Genomic DNA, 16,771 nt, shown 5'->3' with positions numbered 1-16,771 from the left:
AACTCGTATGAATTAATCTACATATCTACTTCAGAATGGGGTGACTAATGTATTAGAGTACTTATGTCTCTCCATTTAATCCATAAATGAATCCCCTTCTGGATGTCAAACAAGCAGAGCTATATTTGCTTGCACCGTTTCTTACAAATACCCGCTTGGATACATTTATATCACCTTCGAACTGGTTCGTTCCAGTTTCCTTTGCATACTTGGAGTTGTTTCTCACTTAAGCCACGGAAAAAGTTTAGAATAAGGTCTCCCACATACATTTTCATGCATACTAAAAAGGTATTTTTTTAAAACTAAAATTGTGCAGACTGCCAAAAAAGTCAGGCACAGCACCTTGAGTGCTTAGACATAGTACTCATCTTTGGCCTTGGATGTCTTTGTGCAGTAAGCTGGGGTCTTCTTGAGTGCTACCCCACTGGAAAATAGCAGAGGCTGCCAGAGCTGCGACACCCTGGGGGATGCATCAGATGTGTGGGATCTCCAGGTGTCAACACTTTCTTTGATATCTGCATTGCTGCAGCTACAGTGAGAGCTACACGGTCTTCCGCTCCCTGTGTTCTGTGCATGAGGCTGGGCAAATGAAAACGAACATCGGTCTCAACACCAGCATCACAGCACAAAAGAAGGAAACAGGTATATATTCAACATACCCATGCAATCCACTACCAACACACAGTGGCCCTGAACCTGAGAGTTGATAAAACGGCTTTCAGGGACAGTCCTGCACCACTGAAGGCGCTGCCTGCTTTGCCACTTGCTATGCAACAACAGGCTCAGAAGCACGGGTATCACAGAGTTTGACAATAGAACAGGTGGGGGGTTGTCTAATGTTTCTGCCTAGACAACATCCTTTCAGCTTTCGCATCATTTACAATTAAGCTGTAACAAAACAAAATACAACAGCACTCACTCAGTGCCACATTCGCAACTCTTACTTAAGAAAAAGTAAAAAAGAATAAAGGAAAGTCACAAGCGTGTTCCTCTTACTAAGAAAAACAGGGATGGATGTGTTCTGGCTTTTACTATGTTCAGCATACCAGATGGTCAGAAGGCCTCTATCTCTTTTGAACAGTAGTGATCTTAGCTCTGTCTTCATCTCTTGAAAAAATACGAGTGCAAAAGCATGACGGATGAGTTCAAAAGATGAAGGTGCCAAATTTACAACGCCAAAGGATGTCTGAAACAGGATTTAAGTTTGTATCATGGAACCACAAAATATTTCAGGTTGGAAGGGATCCCTGCAGGTCATCTAGTCCAATTCCCTGCTCAAAGCAGGTCCATTGCCAATAGTCTATCAGGTCACTTGATCAGGTTTGCCCTCGCTCTGAGAGCACTTTCTTGGGACTGAGGCTTTGGCAGCCATGATGTTTTTGCCAGCTGAAGCCATTCCTACTTCATGTCCAATCCAGCTTCTTGCACTGCCCTCCCAGCACAAACATTTGTGTAGTCTCCTAAGGAAGTGATTCAGCTGAAATATAATCTGGACCTCCAATATAATAATCTTTTTTTAGCTGGAACAGTTCCCCAGTCCAATTTATTCAGCAGTTCTACTCACAACTGTGCTAGCATGGTGGGGTGAGAGCCAGACAAGGACAAGCAGCCGAGTGGAGGAAAGGAAAGGAGGAGGAAGGAGGGAGGAAAATGCCTGCCTAAGCGAGAGCTGCAGATTAATGAATTCTATGCCAAGCCCAACCCTCAGAGAAGCAAGAATCAGCTCCTGGACCAGCCCCTTCACAACTACAATTTCCTCTTCTATACAAGGGGAACTTCTGTACCAGGACTTAACAGAGTATGCAGATATAGATGAAAGGCATGGTAAGTATTGCTTATTTTCTATTTTCACATCCACTGAACTCATGGGGACACTCTCTACCAAATATATAGGAGCCAGGTGAATCTGCACATCTGTTAGAAAGGAGAAGCTAGCATAAAGCTGGCCTGAACAGAAGCATAAATGAAGCAGAATTTTCCAAGTGAAATAGCCAGACTGGCTGAGCTACAGAACCCGGGGTGTCTCCACCCAGCATCTTGTGGAAAGGCACTTTCTTCAGATTTAGATCAAGCCTGAACAAAGCTGGAATGAACTCACGTACTTTGGATCCAGCTTTCCTATTTTGTACAGTATTTCCATATTTGTCAAAAAAACTCAGAATGTTATTCAAAATAACTGACAAAGAGAGCAACCTTTGATCAAAATATTCTGAGTAAATTCCATAGTAGTACTTGATTGCTACTGATGTGCTGAACACTTATTTATGCAACTGATCTTCATTAGCACTACTGCCAACGTGAAAAAAAAAAAAAAAAAAAAAGACCTGATTCATCCCATCTAGCAGTAGGTATTTAATGCAGACATCTGAGTTGGAATCCCAGTCACACTAGTCTTTCTGTATAGTCCATGAAGAGTGATAAGCACCTGAGTGATAATTCATCCTGACACCTAACTTATCAATACTGTATGAGCCCAGCGGAGCTCAAGACTGCCCTATGAGCACTACTCAGCTCCTCATGCTCATCATAGGCCAGTGAGAGGCTACATGCGACCTAAAAAAAGTCTGTGAACAGACTTTTGAGTCCGTTCTCAATCTCTCACTTCTACTGGCTGCAGTTGAAAACATAATTTGCAAGCCAAATACAGAGTAAACTAAAACTTGAGGTGCCAGAGACTATGGTTATTAAAATCAACACAATAATGAAGCCTGAGCTGACATTTAAAACTGCATGACTGACACTTGAACAACTCAGATCTGAGGATAATATTCCTAAACAGAGTAAAATATTCCCATATAGATTCAGAAGAAGCTGACGTCTCCAATTAGGCCTGACTCTTATTGTTACTTCATCTTTAACATTAAATGTATCCCTGGAAAGACTTCCAGTCCTAACAAATGTTGAAGAAAGAATAAGGTCCTGTTTCCTAATTGTCAAAATTCCTAATACATTTCAGTGGTTCCACACAAGCAACACAGAAAAGCTGCCTTACCAGCAAGGAAGGGCTTTAACTAGAAACCTGTACCAAACTGTCAGCCTCTAATTACAGCTCTATCACTGATTTCAGGTTCAAATTAAGGGTGGTTACGAGAGCCAAGGCCCACAGATCAAAAATATCTAAGTACATAATAGACTCATTGTACGTATGTTATACACAGACCTACACAAACCAAACTCTACTGACAATATTTCTCAGTTAGTATCAAGAATGTATTTGCTTTTCCTTTTTAATAGAATACAGTATTTAAAATTAATACGTTCCCTTCCTAAAGTATTAAGAGTAACTTAATTTTCTAGGATTGATTCTATGGACAAGATCTATATAATTAAGAAAAGGGAAAATATCCTAATTCTACCTCACTGCTAAATCTCATCCCACAAATTACTGCCTTATTCAGAAAGCCAAACTCACCCTGCTAATTATAAATTCTTCTCCCCCAATTAGGTAATGGAAATAATAACAAGTGACTTAAGTAACTAATCACAGCTAAATAGCACAGCTTGTATTGTGGATACCAAGTATTCCATACTGCAAACATACTTACAGAATATGCACAAGGAAAGTGCAGTCTCTTTGCATGCACTCCATAAGTGGAAGAGGCTACATTCACTGAGCAAAACACAGCCAATAAAAATTTTATTTGAGGCTAATATTAAATGCAACTAGTATGTTGTAATTTAGAAGCTTTCAGCTCCAGTGTGTTACTTTATTTTCAAGGTGTTATATGAGCTGTTTACTGTCTTTGTACCGTGCTACTAGAAGATTTTACAAGTGGGTAATTAAAGAGATCTTAGTATGACCTAGGAGTAGCACACTTCTATCTGACTTACTATATATACATGTGAACTGGAACGTCAGACTGGAAGTTGGCAACGCTGCTTTTAAACACATCCCTGAGTGTCATGTACAGTCTGCACAGTGACTTTTAAGAGTGTCACATGATTATTACGTAGAAACAAGTTCATCTTCAGGACATGTTACCTTAAGACTTTTAAACAGCAAGAGATGTTTTCATATCCCCAATCCTGACAATGAAGAAAACTTTCATAAAAACTCCAGTTAGAAGCACTCCTGCATATGAATATGCTAAACAGGTTTTCTACACTTTGAAATCCAAGTGCTAGCACATTTAGCTTAGAAATTAGAAGACCGTTGCAGCTAAACAGACACAGAGGACCACAGATGCTCACTAGTCAGCCTACAATGGGGCAGCAACAAATGGAAGGCAATTTCCATTTTACTCCCTAGCTGGCACGATTATTTGCAATAGTTCCATAGATGAAAGTTTAGGACAAGGATACCAAACCTCTGCTTTTGCAGCATAGTATTAAAATAACTCTGTATGCTTATAAGCAGAAGTACAGTTAGCATGTAAGAGCAGGAATAAAGACGGAGGAGGAAAGATGGGTTGCACCTCCTGGTCAGAAGGAATGGCCAGGGGTTCAGGCACTCACCTTGGGTTTGCAACACCCAACTCCAATTTCTTGCCATGTCTCAGCTCATCCGCATAACACTGGGAGACTCACTATGTGAGCCTCAATTTCTCTCCTGTAAAATGGCAACCGTAGACCACCATTGCTTGATAGGCATGGCTTGAGGAAGCCTGTGTAGAGAGAGAGAGGTGCTGAGATGCTAAGAGTACAGCTAGATGCACAGTGGAGAAGACAGAAGAGCTGGTTGCATTAGGAAGTGATGGTCCTGGTAATCCACTTTCCCTCTCCCTCTTCCTTGCCTGTATTCCTGTTCCCAACCAACCAGCCTCAACTCGTCTCTTAGTTTACTTCTGATGCTCTGACTGTACAATAAAGCCAATTCAAATTGCTAAGCAGCAAAAAGCTCTACTTAGTTTTTGATTTGGAGTTATTTTACTGCTGGGCTAACATAAGTCAGTTCACTGCACAGTTAGATGAGTAGTAGAGATTATGCAGAGGACAGCCAGAGCTCTGCAACAAGAAGAAGAAGGAGCAGAGTGAGGAGGTGGCATGATCTTCCCTCCTCAGCATCTAGATTGGGAGCTACAGCATGTAACTGCCCTTGATTGATGGGCACCTTAGGTAGCAGTACACAAGTACAGAGAAAAGAGGCAGCTGTTTATTGCAGGGAATTGTGTTCAACACCTGATCCAGAACTGATGCTAGAACTCCAATAGATTTGATTGACAAAGAGGTCACAAACAGAGTAATGGAGCTGCAGCCCGATGTTAATTTTTTTAAAAAGAGACTGAAACTGTAGCAGCCCTACAATATAGCCAGGGAGGTTTAATGCCAGCTAATGAGAATACACTTTCTCTCTTCCTTAGCACAGAAGTTGTGAAGTCTTGGTTTTGATTGACTGCACAGTACTAACCTACCAGATTAAATATTATTATTCAGTTTGCTTACAAATAGCGCCATTTTCCTAATCTATTTTGCTTTTACGGCAGGTTCCATGGGCAGCTAGTACATTTGAATAAGGGGGTACCAGGTAGCCATCTTCAGCAAGACTAAGATTTTGACCTGTGCAGCAGAACACGGTGAAGGCTGGATTGGTGACTGGATGCACTTAATAATATTAATATTGTGAAAGATAAGGTTGCCACTACTTGAACCACAGAGGCTTTCTAGACATGAAGCACACCGTGCGCCTTGCTGTGGGGGACCGATGATGTATTTCTAATCACTGCCGACTCTGTCCATAAGAGGGCAGTGATATGCATCTACCAAACACATCCACCGTCCACCAGTCTTGGGTTGAGACCTAGGTAAGCGCAGCTAAAGCATCCCCACTTCTGCAGAAAACAGCAGGAACAGTCATGAGGCCGTAGGGATCACCCCTGCCCACTCGCCAGCCTGAATGACTTAAGCCTTCATTTAAAACAGGATCCCTTGGGAAGCACTGTCAGCACATGTATGGAGCAGGACTAATGCTAACCATTCTGGCTCTTTGGTCAGGTGTCCTAGTTGCTCTGCTACCAGGCCCCTGTGGGCTGACACAAATTACATTATTCATGGCTGGCTATAGCTGTTGGAAGCCATGAAACAGGTTTACTAAACAGATAAATGCACCAATCCCGAAGAATAATGTATACCTTACCTTCCACAGCAGTTTTCCTGCAGCATTTACCCCCAACTGTGGTGGTGAATCACATTACATGAAGAAGGTAATCAGACCATAAAATCTGTAAGTATTCCTATCCAGTGTGATTAACAGAGGAAAAGAATTGCAGTTGTTCATGTCTGCTATATACCTTTTTCCAGATGCTCAGAAAGAATGGTAATTACATTTTGTTGTCTCATTTTAAAAAGATAAATAAGAATATTGCCTGTCAAGCTTCAAGAGTAGATCAACCAGCCTTTCATTCTCAGGAGAACTCCAAAATATCATTATTCAAAGGGCAGAGAACACACCTAGCAGTATGTGCTGCACAGCTCCTGGTACGCTAGAAGTATAATGAATAAATGATCATAACAATAAAGCTGTCTTGCATGTTGATAACAGCTTGCCTTGATGTTTAAATTTAGTAAGCACTATTTCTCACTGCATAGCAGCTTTGATTCTCCTATGATAAGGCCAAACCATGAAGAGTTGTTTTGGTGATCTTAAGGTAGCAGTGCAAGGAATGGGAAGTGAAAACTACGTAAAGACAGTTTATGAGAAGAAAATAGATTAAAATATTTTTGGTTAATGAAGCCAACAGAAATTATTTGCCTCCATGATATTTCATAGAAGATAATGTATTAGCTCTTAAAAAATTTACATACGAAGGATAATTGGCACCATGCAATCTTAGGCACCTCCCAAGCACATATCTCTAATGTTCAACAGAGATGGGAGAGTTTCCTTTGCCAGTAGATCAGGACTTTCTTGACTCAGGTGTTCTCAGCTGTTTTGTGCAGGGGACTCGCTCTATGCTACCTACAAAGGCCTATGGCCTACAAAGGCTAATGCGGAGGCTGAGGCCACAGGGTTCAACAGCCAGCTGTAGGCTGGCTACAACCATCATGAATGCGTATCTTAAGTATCTAATGCTGAGCAAATGTGTCTTCCTTCCTCCATCTCTAATCAGATACTCCATTGGTCTTCATAGATTATTTCTCAAATTGGTTTTGAAATTGTCTTGGCTGTTTTCCTTTGTTTGTTTTGTTTTCTGAAGACTAATATGACTCATTAATACCCAATGCAGAAAACAGTCTAGTAAAATGAGAGGCAGGGTGAAACTGGTCTTTAAAGGAGAGCTATATTTTTCCCTCACATAGCAGCCAACAGGATCTAGGTCTTTCATAGCCTCCCATCAGGTAGTTTAAGAAACTTCAGACATTTTCCAGAAAAAGGAAGACAAAATGCAATGTCATTTTTAAGTGCTAAATAATTTCCAGAAATTAGCTTAATTCATTATTTTTCAGAAAGTTTTAGTTTGGTTATGGAACTTGCTATATTATTCAGGGCTCCATTTTAGGACCAGTCCTCTTCAATGCTTTCATAAACAATTTGGATGAAGGACTTCAAGGTTTTTCGAGCAAGTTCACAGACGATACCAAATTGGGTGGAGCTATTCTTTCTGTCAAGGGTGGTGAGGCCTTGCGGAGAGATCTGGACAAATTAGAGAGCTGGGCAATCACCAACTACTTGAAGTTTAACAACAGCGAGTGCCGTGTTCCGCACCTGGGAAGGGGCAACCCTGACTATACGTACAGACTGGGGGACAAGAGGCTGGAGAGCAGCCCCACAGAAAGGGATCTGGCAGTTTTGATCGACAGCACGCTGAACATGAGTCAGCAGTGTGCCTTGGTGGCCAACTAGTGTGCCAGGAGGGCCAACCATACCCTGGGGTGCATCGGGCACAAGCACTGCCAGTTTGGTCAAGGGAAGGAATTGTCCTGCTATGCTCTGCGCTTGTGCAGCCTCACCTTGAGCACTGTGTGCAGTCTTGGGTGCCACAGTATAAGAAAGGTATAAAATTGTTAGAGAGTGTCCAAAGGAGGGCAACTAAGATGGTAAAGGGTCTAGAGGGCAAGATATATGAGGAGGGGCTGAGGGCCCTTGGTTTGTTCAGCCCAGAGCAGAGCAGGCCGAGGGGAGGCCTCATGGCGGCCTGCAGCTCCCTCACGAGGGGAGCGGAGGGGCAGGCGCTGAGCTCTGCTCTCTGGGAACAGCGACAGGACCCGAGGGAACGGCATGGGGCTGGGACAGGGGAGGGTCAGGCTGGGGGTTAGGGAAAGGTTCTGCACCCCGAGGGTGGTCGGGCACTGGGACAGGCTCCCCATGAAGTGGTCACGGCACCGAGCCTGTCAGAGTTCAAGAAGCATTTGGACAGTGCTCTCAGACACATGGTCTAAATTTTTCTTTTTTTTTTGGGGGGGGGTTGTCTTTTGGGGACCCAAGTGTTGGACATGATGATCCTTGTGGGTCCCCTTCCAACTCAGATATTCTACAATTCTGCAATTATAGAAATTCCACTTACTGCCCCCTTCCAATGCTCTGGTTTTGTAGTTTTATCTAGCACATTGCAAAACCCTCGTGCAGATAGGAAAAACTAAAGTTTTATTCTGTTGAAGTTGGATGATCTGGAGTGTCCTAGGCTTCCTGCTTCACTGGGGCTGAACACACAGCTTTAACCCATGTCTACCAGCACATCTCAGATATCTCCATCTAGAACCCAGAAGCACGCACGTCTAATCTTTGGAAATATATCAAACCGATTACATAAAATAATGTCGAGTCTTATAGCTTGAACTATCACACAGAAACAGCTAAAAAAACTAAAGGTGCTGCCAGAAGATAAATGCAGTCAAATTAGAAAGAGAAGAAAACTTGACAGGTCTAGATGACCAGGGTGAACAGCATATTGTACAGGAGCAATAGAAGTGCAGCGTTCCTCCTCCCCCTCCTGTTTTACAGCTGGTTTAGGTTACTCTTTAATTTATACAGTTTCACTTTCTAGAGTTCTGTACTCCCTTTCATTCCTGGGAATACTGAAATCCAACAAAATGAAACAGATGCTCAGGTAATGGCCTAAGCAGGCAACCATGTAGAGCCACTAAGGATTGCTATGCTCTTTAGAGCAGGGACAGATGGCAACACAGGAATGAAGAAACACAAGCCTTTATATTCCCTTCTGAGCACTACTTAGTTTGGCCAGTTCGTAGTTCATTCCTGTCCAAATCAGCTAAATTTTCTGGATGTCACCTTTTGCCAGATGTCACCTTTTCCAGATAGTTTTACTCACTGTTGTCACTGATTATCCACAGAAATGTGTTCTGAGAAACTATCTATTTGATCTGTTTTTACCAATTTTATGCCATTCGTATTCTGCTAATAATTGCTCCAAGGAACAATATTTAGCAGAACAGATTTCGTATAGTATGTAGCCAGTAGAAGCTGCTGTGTAACATTAAAGAGACACTACTACGCCTAAAACAAGGGTTTTCATCACCAGCTTTCCATTTAGCCGTTGCTATTGCAAGAAAGGCTAATTTCTTGTTTAGGTTTAAATCATTACCAGTTTAATAATACATTATCCTTTATTGCATATAAATGTAATTGGTTTGTTTCTCCAATTTAGATTCTCCTTTTTAAGAAACAAACAAGCAAACAAAAAAATACTTTTTGGAACATTCTTCCTGATCTCTCCAAGTTCTTAAGAGCAACCTATTTCTCAAGAACAACTTAAAAACAACAACCTATTTTTCATGCACTTTCAGACTAGATAACAAATGTGTTCCAATATTAGGAATGCTTTTTCTTAATTCTGTACTTTCTGTATTGTGTCCAAATCATATATAAAAAAAGTCTTTTAAGCCTGAAAACTCAAACTAGCACTGAACTGAAACTGAAGTAGAAAACTTTTCAATATGCTTCTCAAACATTGTTTAAGCTGAAATCATGACTACAATGTTTTTCTTGGCATAGTATGTTGCCTTTGAAATACACAGACCACTATTCTTGATATGTTCTTGTTTTCCTTGTATTTTATTTTAACAAGATGTGTCCCTTGGGAATGCATGGTGAGACCCTTTTCATCCAGTGGCTCTGTCATCTAACTGTGGCATCTCTCCACTGCTAAATACGCAATGTATATTTTTGTGAAGTGTTTATTGAAGTGGGGTCCAGAGATTTTCAAAGACATAAGCTAGTGTTACGGAATTTGACACCAGATGTAACATTTAGTGACAGTCCCAATTATTTTGTTCCAGAGGAGCCAGGTAAGCACGTCTTGGATCTATTCAAATAATCTAAAAACCTGCTTGAAACTGCCTCACTGAATTCAATACTTAACCTCTTCATTACAAGCTGTTCAGAAATATTCCAAGAGCCAATAACAAAATTCTGTTCTAACAAAATTTTGCAAAAGTAATTTTACTATTGCGGTCAAAGTTGGTTGAGAAAAGATGCAATAACTTGGAAAGCGAAGCAGAGAAGAACAAAAGAAGAAAAGGTAGTTTATAAGCATATCTTATCAGATGACAGTAATAATATCACATGGCTCATGAAATTCAACATAAAACTGCTGTCCTCTAAATTTTCCAATATCATGATTCTTAAAAATTAAAAATAAAATCAGTCTACACTGGCAGAATATTTAAACCTTGTCAGGAAAGCTCCAACATATTCAGTGGATGGAATGGTCACATCATGCAAGCAGCTTGCTGGCAGCTAAGGTTCCAATCTTCTGTTGACACTCCTCCATTAATCTTTACTTAAGAATATCCTGAAAAAAAAAATAATTCAGAAACAATTATTATGTTTGTGTCCAACTGTACTCACAAACAATTCAGATTCTTTTTCCTTCCTTCATCCCTTGATCCAAATCCAAAGCACAGAACACTATCATGCAAAACTATATTCTCAGTTCCACTTTGATTCAGACTTCTTGGGCACCTGTTCCATCTAGAAATCCTGTGTGTTTCATTGTGTATCAGTCCCAACTTACAGATTCTATTGGAATTTTAAAACATTTACTAGAGAATTGTACTTTTGTATTGCTACACCTCCCAAGCTTAGTCTTCATTTCCCCTTTTTTTCCTTCTTTTCCTCCAAATGAACTGAGATTAGTAGTTAATGTTGCTAGTCATGAAGAAAACAGATTCCAGGGTTATATGATATGGCAGAAAACCAGAAAAATTGTCCTACTTCTTGCATATATTATGTTAAATTTGTTACAGAGAAAGCAAACCTTCCAGGTTCTTGGCAGCCTAATTCCATCACTGCTTTCACAGATTAAAAGTGATGACTGGTGGTGGTAGGAGGGCAGGGAAGACGAGTGGGTATTAAATTACATACACTTGGTAATTCATTGCAGAAATTAAACCTAATAGGTACAGCTGCTTTGTGGACATGGGGACATTTCAAATGGCCAGAACTGCCCTTGACAGCAGGTGGTGTTTTGGATAAACAGCATCAGGAAGTAGCTAGCAAAAGGCAAAAGAAACACACTTGGAAAAACTGTGCTGGAAATTGATCAAAATGTTTACCAGACAGCTCAGCTCCTAAGAGACATGCGGATCATTTCAGATCAAAAGCAATATCCAGCTGGGGAAAACCCCCAAAGACAAAAAATAAAAAATAAAAACCACAGAAGTAATACTTGGTCAAAAGGGTTTGCGCTCTTCTTGGGTTGCTTGGGCTGCTTCAGCTTTAACACACAGATTTGAAGACCCAGTGTTAGACTTCAGCCTGAAGAAGCTGGAAATGATAAAGGAAAGGTGGGGACAGATGTCTCACAGCAGCCCACTTGCCAACTGTGGGTCCTCCTAGGATCACTGTAACCTGGGTCCTGCTGTCCTCCTCCCTCCCTGCAGTAGAACAGAGAATAAGCACTACAGATGTGAAAGGACACCCCTTTGCTGTTGTGAGAACCAATTCTGAATAAATGCAGGTGTAGGTACTGTATTTAATCTGCAGTTTTGCTTTCAGTGTTGCATCCTAATTCCTAGGGCACTCAGAAGTTATAGACCTTGGACACTTACATGAATGGTCACCTACAGAGAGAGACAGGACAAGGAAAAATAGACAGCAGTTTCATTGCTCAGTCACAGCAGGATTATCCATCTCCCAAGAAAAGCTGTGCAGAAAACAGAGCTTTCTCAGTAGGCCAGCCTAAAACTTTTGGATGAGTTCCCACTGGAATTATCCCCAGCAAAAAGCTCACAATCTTCTACTCTGTGAGTCACATAAATACATACAGAACAGTGTTCAGACAATGTAATAACTATTTTAAAAGACACTGAAAATAAAAAGAGCACAGAAGTCACCTTTGGAAAGAAGGGGAGAGAGAAAACCATGTGTAGCAGATGATAATCCCATCACTTCAGTTCTGGAATCCACTCAGACCCTGTGACGTGCAGCATATAAGAACCTAAACAAAACTTACATAACATTGCATTACATTGACATAATTTTCTAGGTAGAGTCACTGGCTGCAATTCATATAAACATATCCATGGAAAAATAATATCTCATCCACATGTACAAGATTTACCAAATAAGAAGAAGTATTACAGCACTTGACAATTATCATAACATGTGTTTCATAAAGAGTGGCTATGAAAAACAATATCCAGTGTTTCCTAACAGGAAATAGCTAATGTGGGTTGATGTGGGTTTTATTCAGTTGTTGTCTGCCTTGCAAGGTAACAATCTTGCTCCATGGATACTACACAACACACTTCTGCAGTGCCCTCTACAAGTCTAGGTTGATAGCACTCCATATTTCCATTTTGATGCAACACCAGGACATATTTCACATTGTCCTAATTCTTACTTTGCTTCAAGCAAAGCTATATCAGCAGCATTTAAACCTCAATATCCATAGTCAAAACCCCAATTAACATTTAAGCTACGAAGACAATTTAAAAAAGAATTACATTGCAGCTCTCAGCCCGCTACGCAAAAACTCAGAACATTGAAACTGTATGTTAAACGTCATCAACAGCCTGCACTGTGAACATATTGAAGTATTTTTGTTCTTGAAAAGTAAAACTAAACATTTGTTTAAAATCTAGCCCATATGATAACTGTCAGAAAATTTGCACATCAGCTTGGAAAAAAAGGATAAATAAGCCTAACATTTTACTGAGAATTTAGAAGCATAGCTTCCACTGTGTTTCAGATTCTATATACTCAAAAAAAGAGTTCTGCATCAGATCATAGTAAGTTCAACATAAACCCAGTGAGCAAGAGCTGAGCACTTCTTTTCATCTTTTTCTTCATGTGATGCAACAGAAGACACAAAACGTTTTCAGACAGCTCGATCCAAGCGGATAAAAGGAAGGAACTGAAGCAGTTTCTGCTCTTACAACACACTCACTGTACAATTATTTTTATTCCCCAGCCCTTGATCACTTCTATTCAGTTCAGATACATATACTACTCTTGGCCCTCGTGCTACCTCAGCAATCTGCTCAGAGCATTCTTTCAAGATGTGTCTATACAGTGGGAACCAGCAGTGTTTTGCAAATCCCAGGTGTATGTGTGTGTACCTGGCATGTCTTGTCTTGGCCTGTGGCACATCAAGGCTCAGGGCATGTTTTGGCCACTTGTTGGCATTACAGTTTGAAAGGAAAATCAGTCTTTACAGATCTTGTCATCCCTTTTCCTCCATAAACTCTATTTTCTATAGGAAAAAAAATATATTTAGGGAGCATGGGAGACCATCAGAATGTGGTACACAGGTTGCTCTCATTTAGGTCTCTCAACTCACCTGAAAAGAAATGGAGTAAAATCCAGCCTGTCAGATTAACCATGCCAGCTATCCATGGGTATGCTTTTAGACCACCCCAAATATGAGGTAACAAGAATCACATAGATATCTCTCAGAGGCTTAATCAAAGTCACATTACCTCACAACTGCAGGGGGCTAGGTGTGTGTACCCAGACAATTACCAACTGTTAGTAAAGGTTTTCTGATGTACAGCATCTTTTCAAGCCACTGTAACCCAGACCTTAGTAACTGAGTTCAGACACAAATAATGTCCATCTTGAGCCATGCAAGTTACCATTTATAAACTGGACTAAGTGTCCAGGATATAGGATATACATGTACAAGTATGCCAATACTGCTAAGTTAGGGATAATGTCATTCACTTTGGGATAAAAACCGCACTCCAGCTTTCACCAACAAGTTGTAGAGTTCGTTTTAAAAATTTAGGTTGCTGATAAAGCAGTAATTCTGAGAACATCTTTAAGATATGTATCTTAAATTGCATTCATAATTATTACCACCAAAGCTGAAGTGCCCACTCACTTAGATCATCTCCTATAGAGCACAGGCACTCAGAGGTCTCAGCTCAGCGCACCAGCTGAGAACCATACAGTGCACTCTGCGTGCAGAGTGCAAGACTCTTCCTCCTGTTGAGCAACCTGAGCTATAGGTGAAGGCTGCTGTATATAACAGCCTCAACACACAGCTCTCCAGTGCTCTCTGTGCTGCCTGCACCATGGGTAAAATCCATTTGTTCCATGTTGCTCTTCTTCCAGCAAGTGAAGGTAGAAAGACCAAGTGCACTACAAAGAGTTTTCTGTAAGAAAGATGCTCACGCACACAGGGAATGGACATAAAACCCCAATACCAAGCCTAAGCTTTTCTAAAAGTCACAGAAAGTTAACCTATGATCAATATTGTTGTAAACCATCTCTTTGTTATTTGAGGGGGAAGGTGGATAGAGGTTCTCTTGGAATGCCCGTGCTTTTTGTCTAAATTCTGTATTCTGCATTCCATAAAAATGAGAAATATTTTCACTCAAGTCAAGAATCAATTGTACTTACACTGGGAAGAAACACACTGCTGTTCTTTTTTATAAAGGAACATGTTTAGCAAGCTTAACTATCAACAGCATTATCTTGGCAGCTTCTAATTCTATACCACTAGCTTAAAACAAGTCATCAGCTGTTGTATTTTGGATGTGCGCTAAAAAGCAACCAGGTATTTATCACAGTAATACGTCTACCACAGAGTTAGCAAAGCCACCTACATAAGTGCTCACTCAGCCTGCTGTTCTTACAGTTCCTAAAGTCCCCACCCACAGTGTATGAAAGCTTTTGTCACGTGCCTTGGGTGTAAGCTTTGGCTTACGTTAGGGGGGGAAAAACATACCCATACAACTCTGTTGTTTGAATTCATGGTTTTGCACTGGTGTGGCCACAATGATTCAAATTCCAGTGCAGACACATATGGTCAGATTTATCTCGTTCAGATCTGGACTTCTGAAAGTTATACGTCCAGATGAGATTTGTGTTAGGCATCCTGTGCAGCCAGTGGAGAAGGAATCTCCAGGATGCATTCTCTGATTTGTCTCAGATATTTTACATGCGTCTACTGAAGGTGCTATTTCTTGCTTTGACTAAAAGGAAGCCCAGGATACTTGATTAATTTGTATGTGCCTACGTTTGGGAAGATGGACCCCACATACAGCATTAAAGAGCTTTATGCAGGGAGCATTTATTTTTCTTCTCAGACTAGAATAAAGTATGCCAGTATAAAAATTCCCATTTAAGTATAACTGCATCCCACTGGGAATTAGGCTGGTTAGAAGTACACTGCTCTGAAAAAAATGTCCGGTGCAAAAAAATTCTGTGGTATTTCAAAGTGCCTGTAGCCAGCTTCTGCCACTGGAGAAGGAAGCAAATACCAAAATACCATACCCAGGACTTTCCAAATCCCAGTCGTGAATAATTTATCATTTGAAAGAGAGAATTTACATGGCCCCAATCTACAATAACTCAGCCAACAAATGTAGCTTGCATGTAACAGGGAAAAAAAAAAAAAAAAAAAAAAGAAAGTCCTCTGTAGGCCTCCCTAAATCCAGCTCTTTTTCCTCTCTTTCTCCATATTACTACCTTTTTCTCTTGGGATCCTTCAGAGTTTTCTACAAGCACTGCACCTTATCACAGCGTCTTTTACCATTTTACTAAAATACTGTAATGACAGGGGCTGTAGACATTTCCTTACTAGCTCAGAGGAAATGGTGATGTAGTTATAAAATAGCAAGCTAATAGTCAGAGTCCTCTATCTACATCTGGGCTGGTCCCCTAAGAATTTGCTTATGTCTCCACTGCAGTGATTGATAGGCTGTGATTTGGGTCATCCCTCCTGCTACGGGAAGAGACTCCCCAAGGTACCTGGGCTGGCTCACCCAGCTTGCGGTGAAGCCCCTACCATTGCTGCATTGGTGCTACTGCACACAAGTTAACCGGAGTGCTGTTCCCTCAAGTATGGACACCTAATAGTCACTCCTTTGGCCACTGTCTATACATACCCACTTTTTCAGCCTGTGAGGTGTACATTTCTGTAGTTCTGTAGTTTCCAGTCCTTCTCTTTCCCCACGAAGAACCAGTACATAATGTTAAGTACCCCTAAGGTAAGGAACTCCGCCGCAGAAAGGTCTAGGTCCTTTCTTCTTAGGCTGTGAAGGCACTCCTTATTTTGTTATGAAGTAGAGCCTGAGCGTAAGTCCTCTTGTTGTGTTCTTACTGCTTTCCCACCACGAGACTTTTGTTCCTCCTCCTCTCACAAAGGCTTCTCATTCCCATTCTGCCACAGGATACCCACGTTCCATCTGGGAGACATCCAGATCCCACTACTCCTCTTGGGCTAATCCCCGGCTAGCAATTCTCTTTTTTCCATTATCCCAGCCCAGTGAAAGTGAAAGCCCAGAGAAACCTCCACGAAAGCACAAGCTGACCAGATAACCTACAGCCATTTTGCATTTCCATCTTGCTCAAGGCTAGTGGGCCAGCAGCTACTCCTTGGTTTTTCTTTCACTTGTCAGGAAACTGAAGGAAAGAGGAACTGAC

The 16,771-nt window shown here is 41.0% G+C and overlaps 2 long non-coding RNA genes across 2 annotated transcripts in view; one reads left to right on the top strand and one right to left on the bottom strand.

Annotated features, from left to right (window-relative positions):
• Nucleotides 1-16,630, bottom strand: part of LOC310900362 — a 31,733-nt gene extending 15,103 nt beyond the window's left edge. Inside the window, exons 1-3 of the long non-coding RNA XR_014585088.1 lie at nucleotides 12,232-16,630; nucleotides 10,566-10,688; nucleotides 4,456-4,604 (exon numbers count right to left, since the gene is read on the bottom strand). This is a non-coding gene — a long non-coding RNA (uncharacterized lncRNA). The remainder of the gene's footprint in view (nucleotides 1-4,455; nucleotides 4,605-10,565; nucleotides 10,689-12,231) is intronic.
• The window catches only part of LOC310900360, a 34,626-nt gene continuing 18,660 nt past the window's right edge, over nucleotides 806-16,771 (top strand). Inside the window, exon 1 of the long non-coding RNA XR_014585087.1 lies at nucleotides 806-1,824. This is a non-coding gene — a long non-coding RNA (uncharacterized lncRNA). The remainder of the gene's footprint in view (nucleotides 1,825-16,771) is intronic.

Source organism: Anser anser (genome assembly GCF_964211835.1).
Source record: "Anser anser genome assembly, chromosome: 1".
NCBI lineage: Eukaryota > Metazoa > Chordata > Aves > Anseriformes > Anatidae > Anser > Anser anser.
Note: the sequence above shows the minus strand (reverse complement) of the source record. Positions and strands in the feature narration are given on the sequence as shown.